Source organism: Pinus tabuliformis, chromosome 5_1 (assembly GCF_031772625.1).
Source record: "Pinus tabuliformis cultivar Carrire ecotype Pingquan chromosome 5_1, CPIR1, whole genome shotgun sequence".
NCBI classification, from domain to species: Eukaryota; Viridiplantae; Streptophyta; class Pinopsida; order Pinales; family Pinaceae; genus Pinus; species Pinus tabuliformis.
In genome coordinates, this window is record NC_142305.1 from 407,233,734 (window position 1) to 407,251,890 (window position 18,157).

General features: G+C 34.9%; 2 pseudogenes; both read right to left on the reverse strand.

Moving 5' to 3' along the window:
• Positions 1-11,762: 11,762 nt before the first annotated feature.
• On the reverse strand, positions 11,763-12,265 carry LOC149165212 (putative inactive purple acid phosphatase 9; annotated as a pseudogene).
• Positions 12,266-17,142: 4,877 nt separating this feature from the next.
• LOC149165213 (putative inactive purple acid phosphatase 9) lies at positions 17,143-17,645 on the reverse strand (annotated as a pseudogene).
• Positions 17,646-18,157: the final 512 nt, after the last annotated feature.

Below are 18,157 nucleotides of genomic sequence, written 5' to 3' on the forward strand. Positions count from 1 at the left end.
CAGAGGCTCAAGAAGCAAGTCATGGCAGGCTGACCAAGAAGAGGAGGCACCCATCTTCGACGACACAGCTTGCAACATCAGTAAAACCACGAGGCTCTCCTAATATAACATCTATGAGGAGTTTTTGAAATCAGACATTTTAGAAACCCATGAGGATTTTCCAGTATACATAAATGTGAAAAGATCAAGGTTACACAAGGTACTAGTGCACCCCCAAGTCTTCCCATGCACAAAAACTATTGAATGGATCTTGCAAAGTATAGATACAGATTCATGGATGATCATGGATCATGTTGGGGCACCCATAGCCACTATCTCCCCTACAAACATCCACACCTACTACAAACTCTATGAGAGACAGGAGGTTTTTAATACCAAGTGGCTCTCTGAGTTCGTGACCCCAATGAAGGACATCCTAAGGGAATGGTGGCAAGACCTATCAAAGTTCCAGGTCAGAACAAATCAAGAATATAAGACAAAGGGATTATGCAAGGTATATTAGTTAATTGCTGCAATGATGTGCCGATTATATGGCAAGGTAGACTACGACATTTTTTACAACACCTTGGTCCCTGTCATGTATGTTGTTGCCACCTGAGGAACTATTTTTAATTGGGCAACCATCCTCTCATCATCATTGAGAACAAACATAGTTGCGGCGAAGCTCCCACAACCGGAACAAATTCAAAAATTCTAGATGTCTTCATACGTCCTCGACGTTGTGTGCTCGAGATGCTACTTCAAGCACTAGAGTTGCAACTAAGACTCATTAGTAGCCGACCTCGTGCACTTTCATTACAAAGTTTTCTAGGAGACAACCTAGAAAGGTATGATAAATGTAATCTTTGAATCTTTCATCATCCTATTGTACCAGCTACTATTTGGGGATGAACCACCACGCATGTCAAAGAGGGCTATGAATATTGTGGTCAATGTGGCACAGTGGTTTCCCATTCAAGAAGTAACATTCATCAGTGTGTTCAGTACCCATAAGTCCCCTCATGCCCTACCTATGTTTGTCATGGACAAGACACTCCTGTGAGAGGTATTTGTTGGAATTATGACACAGTTTTGGCACTATGACACAGGTGTTGTCCTTGATGGCAACTCACTCAGATGATAGATCACAGTTCAAGCTCTCAGAATGAAGCAAAAAGAGATATACATAGGTTCCACTTAACCAAATCGCGTATACACGCGGGATCGCCGATCAAAAGGTGCGTATGCATATGCACGAATTTTCATGCAAGGAAAAGCACGTACATGTGGGAAAACTTGTTTTCAAGTCCATGGTATTTAGTCCATGGTATTTGGACCTATGGTTTTGGACCATGGTATCTCGTCCAAATTGTTGAACCCACATATTGGGTCCCAAGTATTGGTTCTAAGTGGTTTTGGACCATGGTATTGAGCAAGGCCTAAGACTATAAAAGGGGAAGAGATCATTAGGCAAAGGCACTCAAGGATTTAATATCTTATGAAGAGAAAGATCTAGAAAACTGGTCATTGGGTTATGGTGCATAGCTAGATCTGAATCAAGGAGGAACCTGAGCACTGGAAGAAGGATAATTTCTATTGATGGGTCAAGATCTTAAAGCTCGAAGAGAAGTATCTTTGTGTGATTTTGATATGTTATATTTGGTGCATGACTTGATCTATATATCTAAAAATCTGTGTATAAATGATGTCTGAATAATTGGAAAAGGTAAATTATCTTTTATAGATCTGTACGCAAGTTCAGCATAGCAAAGGTGCGTATACACGCTGGTTTGGTAATTCAAAATAGCGTATACGCAGGTTTTCCTTAATACAGAAGCGTATGCACGCGGGTTCTTCATCTTGAAGTAGCGTACATCTCATAAAATATGTTTTACCTACTTCTATTTATTGCTGCAGTGCTCTAGGTTTAGGTTTGGTTTCTGGTTACTGTTACTCTATTCTAGTTACAAATTTCAGAGAAGTGATTGATTGATTCAGTTTTGGTTGGTGAAAAGGGGATTGGTTAATGCACATACATTTGATGTTTGATTGATGTTATTGATGGATGCAGTCTGAAAATTTATGAAATGTGGTCCCTGGAAGAAAAGAGAAGGTTGTAGCCTTATGTAGGTCAGCACCTACGTACTAGTACATCAACTAGTACAAGAGCTAAGGGGGTTGTAGCTCCCTTCTAGGAGAAGCTAGAGAATGAGATAAGGTTGTAGCCTTCTACAGGTAGAAGCCTGTGTACTGTTATAAGACCACACCATTACAGAAATATTGTAAAAAGAAGTTTCTTATTAACAAGAAGATAGAGACATATTGCAGCAGGTGGTTTTCACCCACATTAGGTTTCCACCTTATATCTTGTGTTCATGTGTGTGATGATCTATTTTGTTCTTATGGTTAATGAAGCTCTGATGCACTAATTAAGGATCAACAGTTAATGGATTAACTAAATCTTAAGTTTACTGGATATACGCTATTTGCTTTAGACACAGTTGCGTGTATACGCGGGTTCCCGTATCTGAAGTAGCATATATATATATATATATATATATATATATATATATATATATATATATATATATATATATATATATCTGAGTTTTAAAATGAAAAATTGTTTGACTTGATAATATTGATTCACCCCACCTCTCAGTATTATTTCCTACAATTGGGGTCAAAGCAGGTCCTTCAGAAGAAGCTTGATCGCTTGAAGGGAGATCTATCATCATGAGCAACTACGAACAAGAGGCATCCATCAAGCCACCAATCTTTGATGGTAGCAACTTCGTCTATTGGAAGGTAAGAACCACGACTTATCTGCAATCTCTTGGTACAAAAGTTTGGGATATCGTTGAAGGAGGATACAAATTTCCATCAGCAACTCCTACAGATATGGCCGGTAAAAAGCTGTATGAAACAAATGCAAAGGTTGTCAATACTCTATTGGGGAGTCTATCTCAATCAGAATTCGCCAAGGTTATGCAGCTCAAAACTGCCAAAGAAATTTGGGACAAGATCATTCTAAGCTATGAAGGAGACGATCAGGTAAAACGTACAAAAATTCAATCTCTCAGACTTCAATATGAAACTCTCAGAATGTATAATGATGAAAGTGTGGCTAATTATTTCGTATGTATAGATGAGATTATTAATCGCATAAAAAACTTGGGTGAAGAGATAAAAGAAGTTACTTTAGTTGAAAAGGCTTGAAGATCTTTGTCTTCTAAGTTTGAATCAAAAGTTTTGGCCATAGAAGAAAATCAGAATCTTCAGAGTATCACCATGTCACAGCTGCACGAAATCCTAACTGCTTTCAAATTTAGAAAATGGGGTCCATTAGGTAGGAGAGAAGCCGCATTCAAAGCTTCAGGAAGAGGAGAATACAATGAGTCGGGGCATACGTCAGAAGGAGAGGAAGAATCAAACTTTGTCAAGAACCTTCAATGGGGTTCTAGAAGATTCAGAGGTAAGCTACCTTTCAAATTCTTTGCTTGTGGAAGACTCGATCATTATGCAACCAAATGTCCTCATAGAGATCAACTTGATAAGGGTAAAGAACAAGTTAAATTGAACATAAAATAGAACGTAAGTAAGAAGAGTCATTATCCACATGATGATAGCGATGGATTTTCAAATAGTGATGAAGGTGAACATGGTAATGATGATAGTCTTTTGATGGCTTTTGAAGATGATGATTTCTTGGATGCTATAGATGAAGATGATGTTTGTGAAAAAATTGCTAAACTTAAAATCTTCTTAGAAGAAAAGAGTATGATCATAGATACTCTGACATTCCAACTTGCTAAAAGGGAAAAACACAATGAAAAGTTAGAATGTGAAATTGTGGAACTTAGAAAAGATATTGAGAAAACAAAAGCTCTTAATCTTAGATTTTCTAAAGGATCTAAAACCTTAGATTTGATTTTCAAAGTGCAGCATTCTCCTCTAATCAAGACAAGTCTTGGATATACTGATGAAGCATCTCAAGCACAGAAGCCATCCACGTCCAAAATTTATCTTGATGCAGCAAGGAGAAGTCAATAGGTTGACAATCATTAGCAAAGGCATAAAGAAAATCATCACGTAAATCATGGTCAATCTACTTCACGGATAAATAGAAATCACCAAGCAAATCGGGGTCAATCTACTTCAAGGATGAACAAAAGCTACAACCAACCGCAGGTAAATCATTCTCAATTTGCCTCAAGAATGAATGTCAATGGAAACTGTAACAACCCAAAAATAAATATCTAATTAACTTTTGTAATTAACATTAAATTTAAATCAGAGTGGCACTTACCTAGCCAAATAAACATGTAACTAATAAACTAAATTCAACTATGAATAGTGCTTACCTGTGGTAGAAGTAGGCTTACCGCAACAAGGTTTTGGGGATGACTCTCCACCCAACTGTAGGCTCAATTGTGCAAGAATTTGCTACAACTGGCCACCTCCAAGCCCTCAATCAACATACTACTTCCAGTGACTCCTATGTCTTAGAACACCATTCCCCCAAGAGAATGAAAGATAGAATCTTGGAAAGATGGAATGCCTCCCATCCTCCTCACCATTTAATAAATAGAGCAAACATTGGATGGGAACCACATGCACACACTCCATGTGTCTACATGCCACTTTGATTTTTAGCTTTCTTGTTTTATTTCTTTACTTTTCTTTTGATTTTGATTTTTCTTGTTTTATTTTCTTCTTTTTGATAGCTGTACTAATATTTTTTATTGTTTTCGTTGTTTTATTTCTATTTATTCTTATTTAGAGCTTTAGTATAGTTATTACTATTTTTATTTTTATTTATTTTCTTGTATATTTTTAAATATCATTTATTATTTAACATTTATGATTTATTTTTATTATTTATTATCAAGTGCTTTATTATTTATTATTTATATTATTATTATTTATTTTGTATTATTTATTATTTATTATTGTATTATTATTTATTACTTTTAATTATTTATTATTTATATTATTATTATTTATTTTGTATTATTTATTATTTATTATTGTATTAATATTTATTACTTTTATTATTTATTATTTATTATTAAGGGGAGGGATAACACATACTCTCCCACATTAAGGAACTTCATCCTAAAGTTATGTTGACTTATGTATTATTTATTATTTATTCTTTTATTTACTTCATGTTGCTAACACCCTCTGCTGAACTAGTATAACCAGCAGGCATCAAAAGTCCCCAACAACCCAGGAAATCTCAAGGAATCTCTATCCTTTTTCTCAGTTTCAGCACTAGGCTAAGCCAAACCCGGTCTGTATACTAGTCCAAGGTTGGCCCCAAGGCTCGTGCCTAACTCAGACCTCATCTACCCCAAGGCAGGCATCCTGTCCAGTACTCAATGACCCTGGGCATCTCGCAAGGCTGGCCCACTCCCTCCAGCACTACTAAGGCTCATAGCCCCGGGCATTGAAGTCCTTTACATCCCTTCCAGACTTCAGCAAACCTATCCAATAACAGGCACCTAGCCTAGAACATCAGGCACTTGGCCTCCTCAAGATGGTCCCATAGCTCTTCTAGAGCTATCCATCAAGAGCTATACAGAAGACAAAGGAACCACTGGCATATGTAGTGTTCACTGAGTTTTGTCGCCAGCCCATATGGTTTTACTTATTCTCCCTCGTGCGTATGGGCTCGCGAGATCATCAAATAAACTGACCCTCTCGGCTCATTTGTAGAGTCCTGTCAATCATCACATCTCAACATGCATCCAATGCGTTAACCATACCATGATACTATCATAGGAAATAATCCACATGCCAACTGTTCCATGTCATCATGAGAACGTTCATCTTTGTTAATCACAACATTATGAATAATAAGGAACTGCATGGTCATGCATGTTATATATTTGTATGGAACTATTGCATGCTTCAGTTATACCATCAACATAACTATATGTAAGTGAACCACATGTCGATAATCCTCATATTATAACATCATAATTCATTGCCACATTATGCATATTATATCCATCATGAGTATTGAACATTAAATATCTATCATCATGTAGTAAATGAATATGTCAATATACCTTGACATAACATCATAATACCTAAGCATATCACTACTATTGTATGGATACCTTATCACTATAAGAACCATATGTACATCATTATCTTCCTACCATGATAGCATGAAACATTGTCAATATGTTTTCATCAAGTTGTCAATTACTTTTCAATAATCAGTTCAACTTATTTCAACTAGTTAGTTGATCATTTACACCAATGGTATAATCATCTAATTACATTCTTAAATTTCATATGAACCTCATCATCTTGAGTCTTAATCTCTCGTCATATATTCTTCCTTTCCCCAAGGAAATTTTGGTGAAATTTGTTTAAGATATTACTAGTGATACCATGATTATTTAAATCATCTATCTCAAAATTAAAATCCCTTGATTTTACATCCATTTACCCTTTGGCTTACTGATTCCAATACCTCTATATGCAATTGCATATAAACATTTTTTCATCATGATTTAATTTTATATCATGCTTAATTTACTTGCATGAGGATTTGTTATACTTAAATGTGAGGTGTTATGTGGAAACGACCTCTTTTAACATTATGGGAAGTCCTACTCATGAAATAATGAGTCAAGTACAATCTCTATTAATTGAATTTCACTTCTTTTTGTAACTATGTACACAATCCTTCTCAAGGTATCCGTATAAAATTTCTAGCAACATTCCTTCCTATATCTTCCTCATTTATTATCATTTGGTCATCATGCAACTGCACACCTTAAAATATGTAGATCATCATTATGACCATTACCAATCATTTTTCTAGCTCTACTCATTAATACCTTTAAAAGAACTTTCTTCTTGATAGAACATCCCTTCATTTCCTCCTACCCGATATTCATAGATACATTTTTCTTTTTCTCCCTATCTTTATTTCCTACTATTCCATGTTTATTGGCTTCAAAAATGGATGTTTCTTCACTTCATTGTATTTTAGTAAATTGACTTGAATTTCTCACCTCCAATCATTGTGGTTTTTCATCCTCTCCTATAGCACTGATATACCTTGGAAATGTTGTTACTGTTTCCAACTTGGGTAATACCTGATAAATAAATTCATTAAGATAGCTACCAAGTGTAATCCTCTTATCTTTTCCTGTTTTAAGACATCAACATAATAAAATATCTTTATCATACATCTTCTTATCCATAATTCATTCATATAGTTAGTCACCTATGAAAAACTTTACAATGTGGCTCTCCCATTGTTATAGATGTTGTTATGCACACAACTTATCTTCTCCAATCATTCTATTTATCATACCTTACAGGTTCCTTAAAATAACCTTCATTATTACCGTGATTTTTCAAGTTCATTATTTGATTGCCAATATTTTCTTCTTTATGTGCATCATCCTTAGATAGACCTTATAGTGATACCTTTAGAGTACCAAGTCATGATTATACCAAACTCTTCCATTATGTTCTAAAATAGGTTGTTTCTTCTTATTGATTTCTTACCCCTGTTGTGATACTTCTTCTCTACCACCTTAAACATCTGATCCAAGTTGGCCATAATCACATGAAATATCATTAGCAAGTTTCTCCTTTCCATTTCTCTTTAGACATCTTTATCCAATATATACAATTACACTTGAATCACGAAACCTCATGTAATATTATACTCAACATCTAAATTGAAATCCAAGTCTGTACGATTTTCCATCTGAGTGGCAATGGCACTGAAAAGTTAAATTTATTAGAAGATCACATTCAGAGAGTTGTGTTCTTGCAATAATAGACCAGAGAAATACCAAACAACTGCTATTGCTAATGAGAATAGCAATCCACCCAAATAATTAGTGAATAGTATGATCAAAATTCAAGGAATGTTGTCTTTGTGTTTTTAGATCAGATTGAACAATAAAATAATGAACAAATGCTAGTGAACAATGATCATGTAAAGGTAATAAGATATCAGAGTTTATCCATTGTGAATTGGAACAGATTTCACTATTTTAGAGCACTTTATTTGGGGAAAAATTTCAACTTCAATTATCCAAATACTTCAAGTGCTATGTAAACTGTGTAGTAAAATGAACCGGTGGTGAGTAGTTACACCCCTGTTGTGTATAATGATGTATGAAAAAACCAATGAGGAACTAATGGGTGCACCAAACTTTAACTTACACTTAATTTAATATCAGGTCTGTCTTCTATAATTTAATATCAGACTTTTGTAATGATATATAAAAAAAATAAGCTGGTTGTAGCTAGTTTAACAAGTATATCAGTCTACCAAAGCCAAATCAGTTATCAAAATGTGATTAAAAAAAAATTTGATGAACTGTAAAAGAAAAGAAGGTTGATCTAGAGACCTTGTAAGAGAAATAAAAACACTATTGTAACTCAAGATTCATCATAAAATAAGAACCAATATACTCAATAATAATTATTATCAAAGTCTAATAAGCTTAATAAGTTATCCTTATTATCAGAGTTATGAGCTTAATAAGATATTTTTTTATCATAAATTATCATCACAATACTTAAACCATAATTAAACCATAAATTATCAACGATTACAAATTTATGTAGTATAAACCATGGAAAACATGAATTAGAAGGTACTAATGATGTCAGAATAAAACTTAGAGAATTGTCTCAATGTTGGTGGCATTATTATGTTAAGAAAGTACTTTGATCTTCAAAAGAAAATTTATTCATCATTATATGTCACACCAATATTAATTTGAGAGTTTCATGATTTTTAAGGATCTATATTTTGTGCTGTAGAGTGAAATATTTTGAGTATCTGATTAAGAAATCATAACTTGGCCATCAAATGGTTACCCTAAGCAGATTTAAGAGATCAAACAACCAAAGAAATATTCCACACCATAAAGAAGAGATATTGCCACCTGACCCAGAACTAGATCGGATGATTGGGAAGGTTATTCCTCCCCAACACAAAAAAATCATTTTATTAATTATATGGTTTCCCTGCAAGCGCACCCACGAAGGCAACACCATTTTGAATCCCTTAAATGACAATACATTTAGCCATAAAATTGCCTGCATAAGACAAAAGTTTTTAAGCTTTCGGCCATGGCTATGTGTGTTCCATCAAATTCCATTGTTCCTTTCGACAATAATGTCAAGAAATCTGCATAGACTATAAGATCAACTAATAAACCTAACATTGTGGTTCAAAACATTCATTGAGAGATAGTACCATTTACACACTCAATTGTACTATTTCCTCATCCAAAGTAGATAATTGTTCCTACAACAAATTATACACGTTACAATTTGTTCTTGCAACTATCAAGAAACAAGTAGCAAAGGAAAGATTCGGTGAAAAGACCCAGGTAACTGTTTGGGCCGAAGTACACTCATCGTACTTCCCTGATGTGATGTGTCTTCAGAAACAAAATCCGAATGAACAATCATGTTAATATGAATCCGAATGAACAATCATATTAACCCATGGCACGTATGCCATATGTTCTTGAAGACTTTAGTATGTGACGCTAATATTGTAATAGTCCAAATGTGGATGCTGCGTATTAACCTTGAAGGGGAATATTCTGAGTAATGAGAATAATACATAAATGCATATTGAATGTTAATTTAATATTATTAGGAGGATATGTTAATTTAATATAATGAGGATAAAACATTTAACAATGATGGAAGGAAGATTAAAATTAGAAATAGTTGATAAGATTTTTGAGAACACAATAGGCACATGGGCCGAATATTGAAACAAATACAGGCCCTCGTTTCTGCATGCACCATAATTGCTTTGCAAATCTGAGTCCATTGTGGGTGATTCCCTATGAAATTAAATCCTTAATATATCATCAACAAGGTCCTGCATTCTCATTCTCATTGGTGTAATGGTAAACCATTGAGTTTGGAAGTGAGAAGTCGTGTGTTCAATGATGAAGATACTTCAAACTACAAGATAAGTAATGTTGCATGGAAATGTTAGTAAGCAGATCGAGACAACCAGAAATATGAGCAATGAACAATGTAGGAACGACTTGCACGAAATTACAAGTACAACAAACTTGCAATAAAATAAGCCCATAGTTCTAGTTATAATGAAAAGATGTAAGGTGAGAATACAACTATTCCTTTGAATCGAAAGGGATAGCACAAGGGGCTTCTCTCTCCCCTGTGCTACTCAATATATACCTACATTCCTTTGATGTGGCACTATCCACCATTTGCCGTACCTACCCGCTGGTCCATTATGTAAGATATGCCGACGATATTCTTATCGGCGTATCTGTAACTGGGCCAACAGATAACCCTATGGATGATAAACAAGTTCTAAAATTCCTTGCACTAGGAAGCGCAAGCCCCTCCGGGACCTTCTTGACAACATTCAAGAGCGAAAATTAGAACTTAAGATCCAACGCTATAATATTGGAAACCCTTTTCTTTTTCTCGGAATCCGTGTCATGATAAATGAGGGGGGTAAACTAAATATAACAGCCCCCCTGGGAAGAATCCATCAAACACAATGCATCAATGAGAAATCAACCTCAAGAATGATGCTTTACAAAAAAGAGTGCTTGAGATATATATAGTTACCCATCCACTTTTGATTCAATAATTTAAGCCCAAGATTACAAGATTTAATTTCAAAATATTTTTAATAGAAAATGCTTAAAAATGTTATTCACTTATATTATGTTATGATAATAAAACCAAGGGAGCATCAAATGCGATTGACAATGACCCTTTTAAATCTAAAAATGCAAATGAAATTAAGACAAACTATTCGAGTGCAATATATCGTGTAGCCAAAGAAATTAGACATAAAATGCAATGTGCATGAACTTGAAAATATAAATTAGAAGTTAGATCAAGAAATGAAATGAAAACTAATCCCAAAAATTAGTCACCACCTATAAAAGAGGAGACAAAGTTAAGAGGGTTTCAAAATTTCTTATTAGTCACTACCCGTAAGTCCTCTTTAGAGAAAGTTAAGAGAGTTTCAAATTTTCATTTTGAAAAGGGTTTACAAATAGAGCTTTAAATCCCTGCCTTAAAGTAGCAATGGGGAAATTTTTTTATAATAATTGTAAATAATTTAGAATGATAAAAAAATCTCCCAAATGAAATTGATTTAAAATAATTTCGCTTCTCTTCACTGTAAAAATTCTCTCCAAAATAATTATACCCAAACCTTCTTAAAAAAAAGAATGGCTCAAAGAAAAGAAAGAATTTCTATTGTGTCTGCGGCAAAGGAAAGATGCCAGGAAATTTTAGACGGCTTTCAGAATTCAAGGGCCAAAATTAGCTCTGATGGCTACACATCAAAAGAAATATTGGGAAAGCTCATAGCATGGAAGGTGAATCACCAAAGAAGAAATTGGTTTAAACTTCCAAGCTTCTAGAATTTTGGATTTCGGCTCAGAAAATGTAAGACCACTCCTCAGAAAGAAAGAAATCGACTTTACTCCACATGATAAAATCATTTTGAATTTTGCATGCTTCACGCCCACAACTTATCCAAAAAATATTTCAAATCTTATAAAGTATTATCATTAATTTCCTTAAATTTCCAAGTTCAAACCCTTAAAAAAGTATTCTTTCTGCAGGACGACCAACTACAAAGATTTTTGCACCATAAGAAAATTAATGGTACAATACAATTCATCCTACACAATATGCATTTGATCAGCAATGCATCGAACTTCTCGATATTAAAAAACATTGTATATCGTTGAACGGGAAGCCAGGTATACTCAGTATCTGGAATAGCTCTTTATCAGGAATGTGACATGCATTTCATCTTGATCGAAGGTAAAGGTCGTGTGTAGTTGAGATGGATCATTGAGATTATGAAAACTAATAGCGTCGCTCCTTGCCAAAAAATGGGCAGTGGAGGGCAGGGGATTGTGATCTTTGTCCACCCACTGGATATCTTAGATGATCCTCATTGAAAACCACAGAACTCATAAGGTCTTCGCCGATGGAGGAGAGGAAGATCCAGATGACCCCTCCTCTTTCATCCAGTTTGGGCAAAAGGAAGACAATAGGACATAACCTATGAAATGCACGTATGCAGAATCTGGAGGATTATAAACCCCTAGCATGTCCATGTCAGAGTGAATGTCACTCCCGAGTGGTTCAATGGTTTTAGAGAGGACTCCAAAGTCAACAACCTATCCGCTAGCCCGTTCATCAGATTCACCACTACTACAAATGCAATTATCTTTGGTTCGTTGAATTTCTTTCTTCAACCCATTTCATCTGGAAACCAAATTTTCTCATGCAACGCAAAACTACAATATCGTAGAACACGGGTGGAAGTACTTGCAGAGAACCTCTCACATAGAAATTCGATTTCTTTTTAGGGAGAGTCGTTTGGTGCAGAGGGAAAACAAGAAGAAGCACCAGAGGGCAAACCAGAAACTCGATTTTTAGGGAGAGCTTGTTGAAGAGTGTAGAAATGTTGGAAGTTTAAATGGAGAGTGGACCCATGGCTGCTGAAAGCGTTGAAATCTTTTCTGCCCACAAGAATAATCTCTGTCACACCGAAAGCAGTGGCAGTGCAAACGAGAGTGCCTAAATTGCACCTTTTCGCCACGTTGTGTACAATTACAAAGCTTTCCATGCCTCCATGGGCTCTACTTGAGAATCCCAAACAATTCCCAAGGAATTTGATTATAAATAATTGGGTGGTCTCTGGAATAGAAAATTGGAATAAACAACCAGTGAAGATGCAGGGGACAACAAGAAGGAGCATGGATATGAAAATTTGTACATGATAATATTAGTCGTGGAAATTACCCATAGGAATGACTTTAAAAATGAACACCATTAAAATATAACTATGTAGTAAGTATGCATTGAATAAAAAATTTACGTGTATAGCGAGGGTTTGTAGAAAAAAATATGCGGCCTCTTGGAAGTAACCATCCTGTAACTTAAAAACAAGTCAAGTTAAAAATTCGAAACAAAATAAATTATTTTTTTTCTAAGATGCCCATAGGCCCTAACGGTTGACCCAAAGCTCTGATACCATATGTAACAACCCAAAAATAAATATCTAATTAACTTTTCTAATTAACATTAAATTTAAATCAGAGTGGCACTTACCTAGCCAAATAAACATGTAACTAATAAACTAAATTCAACTATGAATAGTGCTTACCTGTGGTAGAAGTAGGCTTACCGCAACAAGGTTTTGGGGATGACTCTCCACCCAACCATAGGCTCAATTGTGCAAGAATTTGCTACAACTGGCCACCCCCGAGCCCTCCATCAATATACTACTATCTGTGACTCTTATGTCTTAGAACACCATTCTCCCAAGAGAATGAAAGATAGAATCTTGGAAAGATGGAATGCCTCCATCCTCCTCACCATTTAATAAAAAGAGAAAACATTGGATGGGAACCACATGCACACACTCCATGTGTCTACATGTCACTTTGATTTTTAGCTTTCTTGTTTTATTCCTTTACATTTCTTTTGATTTTTAGCTTTCTTGTTTTATTTTCTTCTTTTTGATTGCTTTACTGATTTTTTTTATTATTTTCATTGTTTTATTTCTATTTATTCTTATTTAGAGCTTTAGTATAGTTATTACTATCTTTTTTATTTATTTTCTTGTATATTTTTTAATATCATTTATTATTTAACATTTATGATTTATTTTATTTATTTATTATTAAGTGATTTATTATTTATTGTTTATATTATTATTATTTATTTTGTATTATTTATAATTTATTATTATATTATTACTTATTACTTTTATTATTTACTATTTATTATTAAGGGGAGGGATATTACATACTCTCCCACTTTAAGGAACTTCGTCCCGAAGTTATGTTGAATTATGTATTATTTATTATTTGTTCTTTTACTTACTTCATGTTGCCAACACCCTCTGCTGAGGTAGTATAACCAGCAGGCATTAAAAGTCCCCAACACCCCGGGAAATCTCAAGGATCTGCTGTCCTTTTTCCCACTTTTGGCACCAGGCTAAGCCTGACCCGGTCTGTATCCTAGTCCAAGGCTGGCCCCAAGCCTCGTGCCTAACTCAGACCTCACCTACCCCAAGGCAGGCATCTTGTCCAGTACTAAATGACCCCGGGCATTTCACAAGGCTGGCCCACTGCCTCCACAACTACTAAGGCGCACAGCCCCAGGCATTGAAGTCCTTTACATCCCTTTCAGACTTCGGCATCCCAATCCAATAACAAGCACCTAGCCTAGAACATTAGACACTTGGCCTCCTCAAGATGGTCCCATATCTCTTCTAGAGCAATCATTCGAGAGCTATACACAAGACAAAGGAACCAATGGCATATGTAGTGTTCATTGAGTTTTGTCCCCAACCCATATGGTGTTACTTATTATCCCTCGTGCGTATGGGCTCGCAAGAGATCATCAAATAAACCGACCCTCTCGGCCCATTTGTGGAGTCCTGTCAATCATCATATCTCAACATGCATCCAATGCATTAACCATACCATGATACTATCATAGGAAATAATCCACATGCCAACTCTTGCATGTCAACATGAGAACGTTCATCTTTGTTAATCACAACATTATGAATAATAAGGAACTGCATGCTCATGCATGTTATATATTTGTATGGAACTATCGCATGCTTCAGTTATACCATCAACATAATTATACATAAATGAACCACATGTCGATAATCCTCATATTATAACATCATAATTCATTGCCACATTATGCATATCATATCCATCATGAGTATTGAACATTAAATACCTATCATCATGTAGTAAATGAATATGTCAATATACCTTGACATAACGTCATAATACCTATGCATATTGCTACTATCGTATGGATACCTTATCACTATAAGAACCATATGTACATCATTATCTTCCTACCATGATAGCATGAAACATCTTCAATATGTTTTCATCAAGTTGTCAACTACTTTTCAATAATCAGTTCGACTTCTTTCAACTAGTTAGTTGATCATTTACACCAATGGTATAATCATCTAAGTACATTGTTAAATTTCATATGAGCCTCATCATCTTGAGTCTTAATCTCTTGTCATATATTCTTCCTTCCCCCAAGGAAATTTTGGTGAAATTTGTTTAAGATATTACTAGTGATACCATGTTATTTAAATCATCTATCTCAAAATTAAAATCCCTTGATTTTACATCCATTTACCCTTTGGCTTACGGATTCCAATACCGCTATATGCAATTGCATATAAACATTTTTTCATCATGATTTAATTTTATATTATGCTTAATTTACTTGCATGAGGATTTGTTAAACTTAAATGTGAGGTGTTACGTGGAAATGACCTCTTTTAACATTATGGGAAGTCCTACTCATGAAATAATGAGTCAAGTACAATCTCTATTAATTGACTTTCACTTCTTTTTGTCACTATGTACACATTCCTTCTCAAGGTATTCGTATAAAATTTCTAGCAACATTCCTTCCTATATCTTCCTCGTTTATTATCATTTGGTCATCATGCAACTTCACACCTTCACATTTTTAAAATATGTAGATCATCATTATGACCATTACCAATCATGTTTCTAGCTCTACTCACTAATATCATTAAAAGAACTTTCTTCTTGATAAAACATCCCTTCATTTCCTCCTACCCGATATTCATAGATATATTTTTCCTTTTCTCCCTGTCTTTATTTCCTACTATTCCATGTCTATTGGCTTCAAAAATGGAAGTTTCTTCACTTCATTGTATTTTAGTAAATTGACTTGAATTTCTCACCTCCAATAAATGTGGTTTTTCCTCCTCTCCTATAGCACTGATATACCTTGGAAATGTTGTTAATACTTCTTTCAATAAAATAAGCCCATAATCGTAGTTATAATGATCAGATGCAAGGTGAGAATGCAAAACACAATGCATCAATGAGAAATCAACCTCAAGAATGATGCTTTACAAAAGAGAGTGCTTGAGATATATATAGTTACCCGTCCACTTTTGATTCAATAATTTAAGCCCAAAATTACAAGATTTAATCTTAAAATATTTTTAATAGAAAATGCTTAAAGATTTTATTCACTTATATTATGTTATGATAATAAAACCAAGGGAGCATCAAATGTGATTGACAATGACCCTTTTAAATCTAAAAATGCAAATGAAATTAAGAAAAACTATTCGAATGCAATATATCAAGTAGCCAAAGAAATTAGACTTAAAATGCAATGTGCATGAACTTAAAAATAAAAATTAGAAGTTAGATCTAGAAATAAAATGAAAACTAATCCCAAAAATTAGTCACCACCTGTAAAAGAGGAGACAAAGTTAAGAGGGTTTCAAATTTTCTTATTAGTCACCACCCATAAGTCCTCTTTAGAGAAAGTTAAGAGAGTTTCAAATTTTCATTTTGAAAAGGGTTTACAAATAGAGCTTTAAATACCTGCCTTAAAGTAGAAATGGGGAAAATTTAATATAATAATTGTAAATAATTTAGAATGATAAAAAAAATTCCCAAATGAAATCGATTTAAGATAATTTCACTTCTCTTCATTGTAAAAATTCTCTCCAAAATAATTACACCCAAACCTTCTTAAAAAAAAGAATGGCTCAAAGAAAACAAATAATTTCTATTGTGTCTGCAGCAAAGGAAAGATGCCAGGAAATTTTAGACGGCTTTCAGAATTCAAGGGCCAAAATTAGCTCTGATGGCTACACAACAAAATAAATATTGGGAAAGCTCAGAGCATGGAAGGTGAATCACCAAAGAAGAAATTGGTTTAAACTTCCAAGCTTCCAGAATTATGGATTTCGGCTCAGAAAATGGAAGACCACTCCTCAGAAAGAAAGAAATCGACTCTGCTCCAAATGATAAAATCATTTTGAATTTTGCATGCTTCATGCCCACAACTTATCCAAAAAATATTTCAAATCTTATAAAGTCTTATCATTAATTTCCTTAAATTCCCAAGTTCAAACCCTTAAAAAAGTATTCTTTCTGCAGGACGACCAGCTACAAAGATTTTCGCACCATAAGAAAATTAATGGTACAATACAATTCATCCTACACAATATGCGTTTGAACGGGAATGCACCGAACTTCTCGAGATTAAAAAAACATTGTATATCGTTGAACGGGAAGCCGGGTATACTCAGTATCTGGAATAGCTTTTTATCAGGAATGTGACATGCATTTCATCCTGATCGAAGGTAAAGGCCGTGTGTAGTTGAGCTGGATCATTGAGATTGCGAAAACTAAAAGCCTCGCCTCTCGCCAGAAAATGGGTTGTGGAAGGCAGGGGATTGTGATCTTTGTCCACCCGCTGGATATCTCAGATGATCCTCATTGAAAACCACGAAACTCATAAGGTCTTCGCCGATGGAGGAGAGAAAGATCCAGATGACCCCTCCTCTTTCATCCAGTTTGGGCAAAAGGAAGACAACAAAACATAACCTATGAAATGAACGTATACGAAATATGGAGGATTATAAACCCCTAGCATGTCCATGTCAGAGTGAATGTCACTCTCGAGTGGTTCAATGGTTTTAGAGACGACTCCAAAGTCAACAACCTATTCGTTGGCCCGTTCATCGGATTCACCACTACTACAAATGCAATTATCTTTGGTTCGTTGAATTTCGTTCTTCAACCCATTTCATCTGGAAACCAAATTTCCTCATGCAATGCAAAACTACAATATCGTAGAAGATGGGTGGAAGTACTTGCAGAGAACCTCTTACATTGAAATTCGATTTCCTTTTAGGGAGAGCCATTTGGTGGAGAGGGAAAATAAGAAGAAGCACCAGAGTGCAAACTAGAAACTAGATTTTTAGGGAGAGCTTGTTGAAGAGTGTAGAAATGGTGGAAGTTTAAATGGAGAGTGGAACCATGGCTACCGAAAGCGTTGAAATATTTTCTGACCACAAGAATAATCTCTGTCACACTGAAAGCGGTGGCAGTGCGAACGAGAGTGCCTAAATTTTGCCTTTTCACCACGTTGTGTACAATTACAAGGCTTTCCATGCCTCCATGGGCTCTACTTGAGAATCCCCAACAATTCCCAAGAAATTTCATTATAAATAATTGGGTAGTCTCTGGATTAAGAAAATTGGAATAAACAACCAGTGAAGATGCAAGGGACAACAAGAAGGAGCCCGAATCTAAAA